This window comes from Caretta caretta, chromosome 13 (assembly GCF_965140235.1).
Source record: "Caretta caretta isolate rCarCar2 chromosome 13, rCarCar1.hap1, whole genome shotgun sequence".
Lineage (NCBI taxonomy): Eukaryota > Metazoa > Chordata > Testudines > Cheloniidae > Caretta > Caretta caretta.
In genome coordinates, this window is record NC_134218.1 from 8,780,554 (window position 1) to 8,795,701 (window position 15,148).

Below are 15,148 nucleotides of genomic sequence, written 5' to 3' on the forward strand. Positions count from 1 at the left end.
GCTTTTTATTTAAATAAATCTACTTGTTCCTTGGATTTTAAACTAGGCTTATGCAGCTGGTTACAAAAGAGTGCTAGTAATCTATTAAAGGACACGAAGGTATATTCACACCATTCTTATTTATTGAACCTTGCCACTGATAATTATTGAACAAGAATATTTCCCACTATCACTCCTGCAACCTGGCTTGCTTATAATCCTAAATTGCTGTCTCGTAGCATAATTGTAAAGCCATAACAGACAGGCCCAACTCAGTGATTCTTTTTCTCATTTGACAATGCTTTTAATTTTACAAAAGTTCCTCATACCTGGCACTCTAGATTAGAAGCCATATTTGACAAAGTCACGTCTATAATAAAAACAAATCTGGGCTAGGTTGACCAGATTTAGCTGCTCTACCAGCAGAGCAGGCACCATGAACACTTCAGTGTTGTGAAAGCGTGTAACGTGCTAGAGCTAGCTGAGGGTGGTGCACTTGACATAATGCAAGTTCTATTTATCTGAATGTGACTTGGAGTAAACAAACTACTATCTTGAACTGCCTGTTAGGTTGCCATTAGTCTATAAATCCACTTTCTGTATTTAAATAGCTGCAAAAGTCTTTTGCAGCTGATGCAACAACAAGCATAAAACTGTCCCATTTTCCAGAGATTGATTCTCGGTCACTTAATGCCAGTCTCTCCTTCTGAAAGGGAGCTGTGATTGTCCTGTAGTTTCTTACTACTCTCTCTCCTGTCTATTCCCACTGTAGTTCCAGCAGCATTCATAGAGTCTGTTCAGCTTTTCATTCTGAGAGTCTACTTTTTCCATTCTTGTACAAGCTCAGCTCAGCTTTATCTTCGGCCCTTCTGAAAGCTGTGTCCTTAAAAATGATATAATGTGATGTGGTATTTTATTTCAGAGAGGAGAACAGCTATATTGATATACTCCTGTCACCTGTACTCTTGAAAGAATAGGAAGATGGAACATCACACTAATAAGACGAGCTATCAGTCTACTTTCAGTTCTGTCTTAATAGAGCATGTTTTCAGAAGAATTCAAACACTTCATAACAATGCACTACACAATTGAGTCTAGAAGTCATCATTGTTTTAATGGCAAATGAACAAATGAGTTCTGAATTAGGAACAATAGCATTTGTATTTGGAAAATAAAACTCCTCTCCCTCCACAATGCAATAGGGAGTAGCAGTTTAGATGAAGAAAGAAGAAAACAAGTGAGAGCAGCCTCAAATATGGAGGTGGAGGGACTAGAGAACTGTCTTTTTACATTGATCATAAAATGCAGCTTATCTTAAGACTGTTAGCTGATCCTGCAACGCATTGTGTAGTCAACTTGTAGGAGTATGGAATGAAAACTTAAGTTCTCTGCAGGACACCTTTAACAGCACTATTTGCTAAGGGAGGGGGAAGTGAGGCTTGTTACTTTGACACAAAGAAGGCCTAAAATGTACTTTAAAAAACTTCATTTGTTTTTATTTTCAAGTCAGCCTTCAAGAAGTTATGCACCAGCTGGACATTCCTGGTGCAAGATACTGCAACTGCCCCCTGGTACCACCAACCATCTCTGCTTGCTGGGGGAATCCCCACCACCAGGGCTGCAGAGCCAATCTCCACTCCCTGTGCAAAGTCTAATAACACAAAGGCAACAGAGCAGGTAGAGAATCCTACCCCTGTGACTAACACTTCAGATAAAGGAAACTTGCATTAAAGATTCAACACCCCACTCATTCAATTAGTGTTAAGGTTGGTCTGCAAACTTCCACCAAAATAATGTGACTTGAAACCCATTACATTGTTTTTGTGCAAGACTGTGAACATTCAGCTTGGAGTAAAAAAAGTGATTAAATTCATGTTAGCTAAGGCTGGTTTGTTACTGACCTTAGCTAAATTGACTAGCCCCTTAATGCTACGGTGTCCAAAACTGGATTTACAGCAAAATCATCATCTGTTTCAGGAAGCTAACAGTTAAAATCTGCAAGTTTCTTTGTAAACTACCCCTTACAGCTGACAACAATGGTTTAAGAGTTTCCCCAAGGTTGTTCAGAAAACTAGCACAGAGCAAACTTGAAATTCTTGATCTGGCTACGGTAGAAACACAAGCAAAACGGTTTGGTTCTTAACCCACTTCCCCACACCAATGTCTCCTTCAAAAGAAAAGTAAAAAAGAAAAATCCTTTGCAGGGTACCTGTGATTGCTGTTGCCTGCACAAGTGAAAGGGCTCTATACTTCAATACAAACCGTTTTATGAAAAAAATACCTCTCTGTGTCACTGAAAGACAATCAGCAGTGAGAGGCTCCAGCTAACCTCTCTTCACTTCCTCAGCTTAGAGGGTGAAGGATGATTAACTGATGTCTAGCTTCAACTTTCAGCCATTGGATCGTGTTAGACCTTCCTCTGCTAGACTGAAGAGCCCATTATTAAATAGTTGCTCTGCATATAAGCACTTACAGACTGTAATCAAGTCATCCCTTAACCTTCCTGTTTGTTAAGCTAGCTGAATAGATTGCGCTCCTTGAGTCTATCTTAGGGTTTCCAAACTTTTTGCCAGCACAACCCCATTTTAATGAATTATATCCTCCCGGGGCCCCGAACAGCATGGAGGACGCCATTTTGTAGAGCTAAATGGAGACCTTCATGCATTGTGATCTTGCACTCACCATACATTTGAGGTCACACTGCAGAGCAAAATGGTATCCTCCACACACTAAGAATCGCTGCAACCCCATCCAACATTCTACAGTTTGGGAACTACTAATTATCCCCATAAAGCAGGTTTTCTAATGTTTTAATCATTCTCAGGCTCTTTCCTGGTCCTTCTCCGATTTATTAACATCCTTCTTGAATTATGGACACCAGAACTAGACACAGTATTCCAGCAGTAATCACACCTGTGCCAAATACAGAGGCAAACTAACCTCTCCACTCCTAACTCGAGATTCCCCTTTTTAGCATGCTAGGATCATGTTAACTCTTGACTGCAGCATCACACTGGGAATTTACGTTCAGCTTATTATCCACCACAGCCACCAAATCTCCTTCAGAGTCTCTGTTTCCCAGGATAGTCTCCCATCATGTAAGGATGGCCTGCAGCCTTTGTTCCTAGATTGATACATATCCATTTAGCTATATTAAAAAAAACATTGTTTGCTTGCACCCTTTTTACCAAGCAACCCGTTAGCATTAGGCATCTATACTTCCCCAAACAAGAAGCAGCAGTCTCAGTATCAACCTCAACTGAAACAGCCTGTCTCTACTTCTTTTTATCATCCTGAAGCAAGAAGGCTGGACTTCTCTAAGGGTATGTCTATACTATGAAATTAGGGCCATCTTATAGAAGTTGATTTTTAGAAATCGATTTTATACAGTCGATTGCGTATGTCCACACTAAGCGCATTAAGTAGGCAGAGTGCATCCAGAGTACCGTGGCTAGCGTCTACTTTCGGAGCGTTGCACTGTGGGTAGCTATCCCACAGTTCCTGCAATCTCCGCTGCCCACTGGAATTCTGGATTAAGCTCCCAATGCCTGATGGGGCAAACACATTGTCGCAGGTGGTTTGGGGTACATGTTGTCAGTCGCGTTTCCCTCTGTGAAAGCAACAGCAGACAAATGTTTCGTGCCTTTTTTCCGTGCAGACGCCATACTGCTGTCAGCAGACGGTGCAGTAGGACTGCTAACTGTCATCGTCCTCCACCGCAATTCTGCTCTCCTGGTGCCATGGAGCCCGCTCAGCTCACCACTGCTGTTCTGAGCATTACAAACATCTCGTGCATTATCCTGCAGTATGTGCAGAACCTGCAAAAGCAGGTGAGGAGGCAATGACAGCGTGATCATGATAGTGATGAGGACATGGACACAGACTTCTCTCAAAGCACGGGCTGTCAATTTGGACGTCATAGTGGTAATGGGGCAGGTTCATGCCGTGGAACTCTGATTCCCGGGGAAACAAGCAGAGACTGGTGGGACCGCATAGTGTTGCGGGTCTGGGATGATTCCCAGTGGCTGCAAAACTTTCACTTGCATAAGGGCACTTTCATGGAACTTTGTGACTTGCTTTCCCTGCCCTGAAGCGCAAGAATACCAAGATGAGAGTAGCCCTCACAGCTGAGAAGCGAGTGGCAATAGCCCTCTGGAAGCTTGAAACGCCAGACAGCTACCGGTCAGTCAGGAATCAATTTGGAGTGGGCAAATCTACTGTGGGGCTGCTGTGATCCAAGTAGCCAACGCAATCACTGAGCTGCTGCTATCAACGGTAGTGACCCTGGGAAATGTGCAGGATATACTGGATGGCTTTCCTGCAATGGGATTCCCTAATTGTAGTGGGGTGATAGACAGAACGCATATCCCTATCTTGGGACCGGACCACCTTGGCAGTCAGTACATAAATGGCAAAGGGTACTTTTCAATGGTGCTGCAAGCACTGGTGGATCACAAGGGTTGTTTCACTGACATCAACATGGGATGGCTGGGAAAGGTGCATGACGTTGGCATCTTCAGGAACTCTGGTCTGGTTGAACAGCTGCAGGAAGGAACTTACTTCCCAGACCAGAAAATTACCGTTGAAATGCCTATAGGTATCCTTGGGGACCCAGCCTACCCCTTAATGCCATGGCTCATGAAGCCATACACAGGCACAAGGACAGTAGTAAGGAGCTGTTCAACTATAGGCTGAGCAAGTACAGAATGGTGGTAGAATGTGTATCTGGACATTTAAAAGCGCGCTGGCGCAGTTTACTGACTCGATTAGACCTCAGCAAAACCAATATTCCCATTGTTATTGCTGCTTGCTGTGTGCTCCACAATATCTGTGAGAGTAAGGGGGAGATGTTTATGGCGGGCTGGGAGGTTGAGGCAAATCGCCTGGCGACCAGTTATGCGCAGCCAGACACCAGGGCGATTAGAAGAGCACAGCTGGGGGCCCTGCGCATCAGAGAAGCTTTGAAAACCAGTGTCATGACTGGCCAGGCTACGGTATGATCATTCTGTTCATTCTGTTTCTCCTTGATGAAAAGCTGCGCCCTTGGTTGATTCTACTTCCCTGTAAGCCATCCGACCTCCCCATTCGATCACCGCTTTCAGAGGCAATAAAGTCATTATTATTTCAAAATCATGCATTCTTTATTAATTCATCACACAAATAGGGGGAAAACTCGCAAGGTGGCCTGGGAGGGGTGGGTGAGGAGGGAAGCACCAGGTGGGGTAGTAGAGGAGGGGAGGAGGGAAGGACAAGGCCACACTACAGTTCAAAACTTATTGAATGCCAGCCTTCTGTTGCTTGGGCAATCCTCTGAGGTGGAGTGGCTGGGTGCCCGTAGCCTCCCACCCCGCATTCTTGGGCGTCTGGGTGAGGAGATATAGAACTTGGGGAGGAGGGCAGGCAGTTATACAGGGGCTACAGCGGTGGTCTGTGCTCCTGCTGCCTTTCCTGCAGCTCCACCAGATGCCTGAGCATGTCAGTTTGCTCCCCCATTAGACTCAGCATTGCATCCTCCCTCCTCTCATCGCATTCATTTAACGCCTTCCTGGTCTCTGCCATTGTTTGCCTCCACACATTCTGCTGAGCTCTGTCAGTGTGGGAGGACTGCATGAAGTCTGAGAAAATTTCATTGCGAGTGCGGTTTTTTCACCTTTTAATCTGCGCTAGCCTCTGGGTCGGAGATGATAGGGAGAGCGTAGAAACATTTGCAGCTGCGAGAGGTAAAAAAGGGAGAGTGGTATTTTAAAAGATACATTTTAGAGAACAAAGGGAAGACTATTTCACACTGAATCAAGCGATTCACATTACATGGCACATGTGCTTTTGCTACAAGGTCGCATTTTGCCTCTTATATTGAGTGCCTGCCGGTTTGGTGAGAGACATCACACGCACTCGGCCGGCCACAGGCAGCCATGGTAAGGCAAAGGGTTTTGCTTCTTCAGCCTTCATAACACGTGGGAATGGTTTCAAACAGCAGTGCCCTCCTTTCTCATACCAAACAAAGCCCGTTGGGTTGACCATTTAAAAGGAGGGGCTGTGGTTTTAGGGTGAATGTGCAGCACAACCCAAACCTTCCCCCCCCCCCCCCAACTCTCTGGGATTATCGCTTTACCCCCCCACACCACCACCACCGCGTGGCTAGCATCAGGGAAGATCCCTGTCAGCCAAATGCAAACAGCTCAGCATGAACGGGCCTCCCTGCACCGTGTGGCTAACAGCGGGGATGATTTCTTTTCAGCCAAAGGCAAACAGCCCAGCAGGAATGGGCATCTCTGAATGTCCCTGTAAACAAAATTTCCCATATTTGAACCAGGTGACCATGAATGATATCACTCTCCTGAGGCTAACACAAAGAGATAAAGAACGGATCTTGCTTGAATGCCACCAAAGCCCAGGCCCATTCACTGCAATGCTTTGTTCTGCAATGATTCCAGACTACTTGCTACTGGCTTGGTATGGTAAAAAAGTGTCCTACCATTGAGGACAGAATAAGGCTGACCTCCCCAGAAACCTTCTGCAAAGGCTTTCAGAGTACCTCCAGGAGAGCTTCATGGAGATGTCCCTGGAGGATTTCTACTCCATTCCCAGACACATTAACAGACTTTTCCAGTAGCTATACTGGCCGCGAATGCATCCCAAGTCTTCAGGGCAAATGAATAATTAAACACACCTGCTTTTAAACCCTGTATTATATTTACAAAGGTACACTCACCAGAAGTGCCTTCTCTGGCTTCATGGTCCGGGAGCCCTCCTTGGGAGGGTGTTGGCTCCAGGGTGATGAACAGTTCCTGGCTGCCGGAGAGAAGGGATTCTCCGCTTGCCTGCTGTGCGCTATCCTCAACCACCTCCTCCTCCACAAAATCGTCATCCCTGTAGCGTGAGACTCCCCCCCTTGCAGGTGTCCACGGACAGTGGTGGGGAAGTGGTAGGGGCTTCCCCTAGAATTGCATGCAGCTCATCACAGAAGCGGCATGTATGGGGCTCTACCCAGAGCCACTGTTTGAATCCTTTGTTTTTTGGTAGGCTTGCCTCAGCTCCTTAACTTTCACGTGGCACTGCTGTGTGTCCCTGTTGTAGCCTCTGTCCATCATACCCTTAGAGATTTTGGCATATATATTGGCATTTCATCTTTTGGAATGGGGTTCTGCATGCACGGATTCTTCTCCCCATACAGTGATCAGATCCAGTGTCTCCCGTTCGGTCCATGCTGGAGCTCTTTTGCTATTCTGGGACTCCATGGTCATCTGTGCTGATCAGCTCGCCACGCTGGCCAAACAGGAAATGAAATTCAAAAGTTCCCGGGGCTTTTACTGTCTACCTGGCCAGTGCATCTCAGTTGAGAGTGCTGTCCAGAGTGGTCACAAAGGAGCACTCTGGGATAGCTCCAGGAGGCCAATACTGACGAATTGCGTCCACACTACCCCAAATTCGACCCAGCGAGGTCGATTTTAGCGCTTCTCCCCTCGCCAGGGAGGAGTACAGAAATTGATTTTAAGAGCCCTTCAAATCGACCAAACAGGCTTGGTTGTGTGGACGGGTACAGGGTTAAATCAACCTAACGCTGCTAAATATGACCTAAACTGGTAGTGTAGATCAGGGCTTAGAAACAACATACACATGAGAGGAAACCTTCATCAACATCTGCTTTGAATGCTCTTAAGGCTGGCTTTAAGAAGTTGTTTTGATGTATATATCGAGAACTACCAATCAATGCTGGAGGATCTTTATCCTTTCCCTACCCCGTTCGGGAACTGTCTGCATTATTTCCAGGATACATAGAGCAGTATCACTAGCAAGAGATAGGTACTGGAAATAATCCAAAAATGCCACTTTATTCAATTCCAAAACAGTCCCACACCAATCCACCTTCCTCCCATCCCTTTTCAGGGACCTCTCTCATGAGAGAGTCTCCTTCAACAAGAAGTTAAGTCTCTCTTGGCTCCTGGTGCTATAGAGGATGTTCCACCTCAATATTAGGGGAAAGGGTTCTATTGATACTTTCTAGCCCCCCAAACTTGGGAGGCTACAGTTCAATATTGGACCTGAGAGATCTGTTCTCAATATCTTTGTTTGCGAATTTAAATTACAAACGATAACCCTGTCTTCCCTAACCCGTCCCTAGATCGCTTTGCAGCTCTCAGTCTACAAATACACATTTCCATCCATCAAACACACAAGAAATATTTTTGTTCTATAGTGGGCAATACATATTACCAGTACAGAGTGCTGCCTTTCAGGGGGTCAATGGCCCTGAGAACTTTCACTAAATGTCTGGCTGTAGTCACAGCACATGTCAGAAAGAGAAATGTATTGGTTTACCCATCTCCTGACAATTGGTTGGTGACAGGATAGTCTCCCAAACAAGTGATAAGAGGTGTTCAGTACCTAAGTATCTGTTCTGCAGACTGAGACTGAACTTGAAAATGTCATTTAATTCCAAAACAAAAGATAGAATTTATTGGGGCTCTAACTGATTACACAATGGCTCAGGCATACCTGCCACAGACCAGATTTGATAACATACAAGAGTTGATAAATCAACAGCTAAGCAATCCATATACTACAGCAAGAACATGTCTCTGTCTTTTAGGTGTCATGACTTCATGTATTCTGGTGACACCATTCGCCAGACTGCATCTTTACTGTCTTCAGGGGTGGTTACAATCACCCTGCTATTCACAAGATAAATATGGGAATACACATCACTCAAGAAGTTTTGAATTCCTTCATCTGGTGGAAAGACCCACATCAGATCCACAAGGGAGTTCCGTTCTCCCCAGCACTTCCCACCAGTGCAGTAGTAATTGATGCTTCATTATTGGGTTGGGGAGCCCATCTCGACAAACTTCTATGAAATTGGGTATCTGATACAACAAAAAACACAACACTAATTGAAGTTCACCTTGATAACCTACACAACACACTGGCAGACCATCTAATTATGCATTTTTCTAGGAATCACAAATGGTCCATAAGATTCAATCCTCAAGTCAAAAAGAAAAAGGAGGACTTGTGGCACCTTAGAGACTAACAAATTTATTTGAGCATAAGCTTTCGTGAGCTACAGCTCACTTCATCGGATGATCACTCTCACAGATCTTGGGAGACAGGCCAGTCCTTGCTTACAGACAGCCTCCCAACCTGAAGCAAATACTCACCAGCAACCACACACCACACAATAGAACCACTAACCCAGGAACCTATCCTTGCAACAAAGCCTGTTGCCAACTGTGTCCACATATCTATTCAGGGACACCATCATAGGGCCTAATCACATCAGCCACACTATCAGAGGCTCGTTCACCTACACATCTACCAATGTGATATATGCCATCATGTGCCAGCAATGTCCCTGTGCCATGTACATTGGCCAAACTGGACAGTCTCTACGTAAAAGAATAAAATGGACACAAATCAGATGTCAAGAATTATAACATACAAAAACCAGACGGAGAACACTTCAATCTCTTTGGTCACTCGATTACGGACCTAAAGGTAGCAATTCTTCAACAAAAAAAACTTCAAAAACAGACTCCAAGGAGAGACTGCTGAATTGGAATTAATTTGCAAACTCGATACAATTAACTTAGGCTTGAATAAAGACTGGGAGCGGATGGGTCATTACACAAAGTAAAACTATTTCCCCATGTTTATTCCCCACCCCCACCCCACAGCTGTTCCTCAGATGTTCTTGTCAACTGCTGGAAATGACCCACTTTGATTATCACTTCCCTCCCCCCCACCCTCCTGCTGGTAATAGCTCACCTTACCTGATCAATCTCCTTACAGTGTGTATGGTAACACCCATTGGATCATGTTCTCTGTGTATATAAATCTCCCCACTGTATTTTCCACTGAATGCATCCAATGAAGTGAGCTGTAGCTCACAAAAGCTTATGCTCAAATAAATTTGTTACTCTAATGTGCCACAAGTCCTCCTTTTCTTTTTGCGGATACAGACTGCTCACGGCTGCTACTCTGAAACCAATCCTCAAGTCCATTTTCAATTAGTGGGGTGCTCCCTGCATAGATCTGTTTGTGAACGAACAGAAGATGAAATACAAAATATTTTGTTCCAAGGGAGGACAGAGTCTAGGTACTCAAGGAGATGACTTCTTAATCCTTTGGATTCAGGGCCTGTTGTATGCTTATCCGCCTACTTCCTCTGATCCCATGTGCGTTAAAGGAAGTCAGACAGGACAAGGTCTCAGTCATCCAAATAGCCCCAGCCAGACCCAGGCACTACTAGTTCAGAGAAATCAGAAACCTCTTAGTGATACCATCAATATCTCTTACCTCTTCTACCAGACTTAATTACTCAGAACAACAGGGCACCATCCAGATATGTTTCTGCCCCTCATGGCACAAAAACAGTCTGGCTAACAGACTTAGAGAAGAATTGTTCTGAATCAATATGCTTTGTATATCAACAGAGCAGAATCTACAAGGACAAGTTATACTGCAAAATTAAGTATCTTTTCATCCTGAGCTTACCAGCATAGTTTTTCTCCACAAGAGACATCAATCCCTCGTATCTTTAAGTACAGACTATCTTTAAAAATCTTTGATTTGTCACTAAACTTGTTCCATGTTCATTTGGCTGCTATCTCAGCTGCTTATCCACCAATTCGAGACCACATCATTTTTTTGGATCACCCTTCAGCTAATGTTTGTGAAAGATCTGAGAGGTTTTCCTCTGATAAAACAACCCCTTTCATCTTGAAATCGTAACATAGTACTTACCAACCTGATGGAACCTCCATTTGAGCCATTAACTTCATGCTTGTTACTCCATTTGTCTAGAGCACGATTATTCCCTGTTGCAATTACATTGGCACGCAGGATTGAACTGCAAACTCTCATTGCAGGATCCCCACATACTATTTTTCAGAGAAATAAAGTTACATTCCAGCCACACCCAAAATGTCTTCCGCAAGTACTCTGATTTTTCATTTAAAGTCTATCCATTTACTTGCCAGTTTCTTCCCCCCAAAGCTTCTTTCATCCAACAGTGAGACTGCATTACATACCAAGGATGTCCTCTGAGCGCCATCATTTCATTTGACTAGAACAAAACTATTCAGGCAATCCCCCAGGCTATTTATTTCTGTTGCTGAACTCCAAGCATTAGATATTCTCTGAGTTGAGACGGCCTAATTGGGTATACACTTGGGTATAACACTGCATAAAGCTGTGTTACGAGGTGGTCAATTTAGAACTCCCAAATCATGTCTGGTTACATTCCAACAGAGCACAGGCCACTTCGGCAGCCCTCTTGGAGGAATGACCACCGCCACTACTTGCAGTAGTGTATATACTTTCACTGGCCATTACTCTTTAGTTCAAGCATCTCCTTCAGACAACCAATTTGGGAGGGATGTGTTGCCGTCTTGAATTACATTTGCAGTTCCTTCCTCCATCTATTTATTACATGCTGTTTGGGTGTCTCTAGAAGTGGAACATATGTAAACAAGCACTTACCTTTAGTAATTAGAGTACTTTGAGATGTGTTGTTTCCCTGTGTTCCATGACCCATCCTCCTTTCCCTGCTATTGCCAACTCTAACAGCTCATACTTGATAGCAATGCAGGAACTGAGGGTCTGTTGGTCATTCCACTTCCTTTATGCTCTCAGGGGGAGGAAAGGCTCAAGATAATCAAGGGAGCAGCTGTGGCCAATAGATACTGCTGGCTAAAGCATTCTGATCTCCATGATGTGGGGTGCATGCACACTAGAAGTGTAAAAACACCACATCTCAGAAAACTCCAGTTACTAAAAGGTAAGTAACATTCTTTCCATCAACTTGAGAGATCAAAACAAGACTCTGCTCAGTAAACCTTTTTGTAATATGACTGTCCTGCTCTTTTGTTGTGTGCTTTGATCAGCAGTGAAATAGTTGATATTTAAATCATCGTGCTTAGACCTCAGGATCAACAATGCCTTGAAATTAATAGGGATAGCTCATACCTTTCTCAGTGCTATTATTTCAGGCTGTCTGCGGACTCACGCAAACATCACTCCATCTGCTGACTGTTCATATTTTTAAGGTTAATTTCAGGCCTCCATTATTTGTCTAAAGGAAAGTTTAGATTCTGCAGTATGAATATTATTTCTCTAAAGTACAATAAACCAGCCTCCTAAGAGCCCTTTAGTGGGCCTCACAAGTATTTAAAGGGATGCTACCCAATTCATTTACACTAAATACCCCAACTGAGCACCAAGTGTTCTCTAAGCTCCACCAGGAAGAAGTTTGAGAATCTCCTATTCTTGGGAACCCTAATTGGACAAATCCAGGATGGAGAACACAGCTCTCCTGAGGGGAACAACAAGCTTTCTGGCAAAGACTGGCATGGTTGCAGCTGGTTGAAAAATGTCTGTTGAAATATTTCCTCAATGCAAAATGGCTTTTTGACAACAGACATTTGTGCAAATTGATGACGAAAACAAATTCAGTTTTTTCAGGTTAAATTTGTTTTGTGACAAGCATCCAAAAACAACAACAAAAAAAGCCAATAAAAGAAGTCAAGGTTTTTCCTGGGGGGTAAGGGGGGGGGAAGGGGAATGTAATTTCCTTACTAACTCTGCTCTAGAATCAGGAAAGGTGCCTTCCTCTGGCAAATACTTTCCAAACCCCAGGGCTGAGGGATGGCAATAATTAGTACTGTCAGGGGAAAAAAAAAGATATGCCTGCAACATCATGTGCCTTCTCCCCCCATCTCAAGACAGCCATATCTACTTTGACGGACCAAGATTACTATATGTGTTACCTTAGTCCTAAAGGCCCCATTTGAGATCACAGCCTTATTGCTGGACACTGTAGCTACCTGTAAGAGAGTCTCTCTCCTGAAGAGCTAACAGTCTAAACAGACAAGCCAGACAACAGGGGGGAGAAACAGAAGCAGCGAGCGGGCAAGTGACTTGTGCAAGGTCACACATCAGACCCGTGGTAGAACTGAGAATAAAACCCAAGCCCCCTGAGTCCCCACTGCCCTACTATCCAACAGACCACAGATGTAGGGTAGGAATGAGAGGAATACCCCTAATCTGCCTAAAGGAGACCCTACAAGTGAGTAGGAAATCCTACTGTCTGTTTTAGGGTCACTGCTAGAGAAACAGGCCTGATCTTCAAGTAGGTTCCTTGCATGTGAAATTAAGGACCATCAAGGCAAGAAAAAGCTAGAAAGGAAACTGGGACACTTGGTCCCCTAAACCAGTATGCCCTCTTTTCCTGATCTCTGCCTTGACCCTGGCATGTGAGATGCAATGCCTGTCTAGTGAAGGACTGAAAGTCCCACACAGCAACCAAAGGGGCCTGCAACAGAAAAAGCCAGACTCAACTGCAACTAGTTGAGTCAGCTACTTGTAGCATATGGCAAAGAGTAGCAACAAGCAAGGTTGCACGGTATGGTTTGTGGAAGGAGGGTAGGGAGAAAGCCAGCATAGCTGAGCCCTACAGTTTTGGGAGAGAATTTTTAACTAAGGTCTCATAGCAGAATCTCTTACTTGCATCATGTAAGAGCTAGAAGACTGCTTGATTTTCAGATCGTGACAAATTGCTGGACCCTGTGTTAGGAAAAGTGAACAAGTCAGGCACTGCAGTCAGCAAGTGTGAAATTCCAAACCATTTATACAGATTCATTTCTCACTATACAACTGCTCCGTACAGTTACTGAGATATGGGTCAAGACATTAAAAACTATTGGCTGACCTAATTAATTGACTCAACAGAACACATCCCCTTCGGAGGCATTGGGCACCCTTTATTCCAATAGATGTAAGCAAAGGTGATTATGGTACATATGACTTGGGACCACCCTGACAGGAGGGGTTTTGCAAGACTTCTAATAGCATAAGTTTTATTTTCTCAGGTGGATACTTCAACACCTCAAGCTTTTATACTAGGATAATACATGTCAAATTAGACTTTAGATCCTCAGTGTTTTTTTCAGGCTATAGTTAGACCTAAGTAACATCAACTGCCAAGGTAGACATCCTGGTCATCTCAGAGACTGAAGTTGGTATAAGTTATCAGAAACTCCCATGATCAGCAAGAATTTAGACTTTCAGAACATATGGTCCTTACTTCTCTCACTTACGAACTCATTACCTTTCTTTAACGTTGAAAACTTGTACTTCACACAGGTTTGACAATCAGGGTCTAGACAACCCAAGGGAGAACAGCAGGTCTGAACCTCAACTGGTTCTTTAGAATGGTAGCGTGTATATAAATATGCCATTAGTTTTTTTCTGAAACCTTGTAATGTTCTGAACTTGATAGTCTAATGAGATATGTATGAGTATAGCTATGAATTTGTGTATAGAATACTATGTTCATGACTTGTATTACAATTTCAAATACATCTTGCAGCAGGGAGGTGCTCTTCTCATCCCAGGTGTTTATGCAAATCTGGACAAGTAACAATACATGGAACTACACAGGAGAAAACAAATGATGGGCCATTACAGTTTATTTTTGGTGCAAGTTGCATGCGTTTGCTTTTCCTTACTATTTCATTTTTGAATCTGTGATTTTTCTATTAAATAAACTTAGTTTATTTTTACCCCAAGCAGAGTTCTGGTGTAGACTGCATGGAGTGTGTCCACCAAAGTGAACTGGTAACCGGGTGTTGTTTTCACAGCTTTGAGGGTGATGAGCCAGAGAGGAAAAGTCTGAGTGCCTGGTAGTTAAGGATCGAGGAGACTTGGGACCAGAAGGGCTGTTGGTCAGACCTTAATGCTTGTGGACTGGCTGCTGCGGTCAGGACTTAGATCCATAGGAACATGGCGTTAAGGCACATAAAGTTACTAGGCAGGTGGCACCAGTCTAGATAATCCCCAAAATGTGTCCCCATGTACAATTAATAAGGAATAGAGGCACTAGCTCATGTTTTGGGTAGGTCTCTAATTCTCCTGCAGCTCAGAAGAGAGTCTCAGCCCTCTTCAGCTTTTTTTTTTTTTTAATTGAAAAAGCTTGGTTTTAATATATACACTGCTGCAGGACTATCATTAGTTTAACTACTCACAGTGAAGGGGGTAAGGACAGCTAGTGAAGCAATGCTCTTGAAATAGGTACAATATGTTCTGTATAGGTTAACTGTGGAATAAGGGAAGCTGGTGCTAGGACTGTGCCTTAAATGATATGAAGGAAGGTATTAGCTAGTAGAGTCAT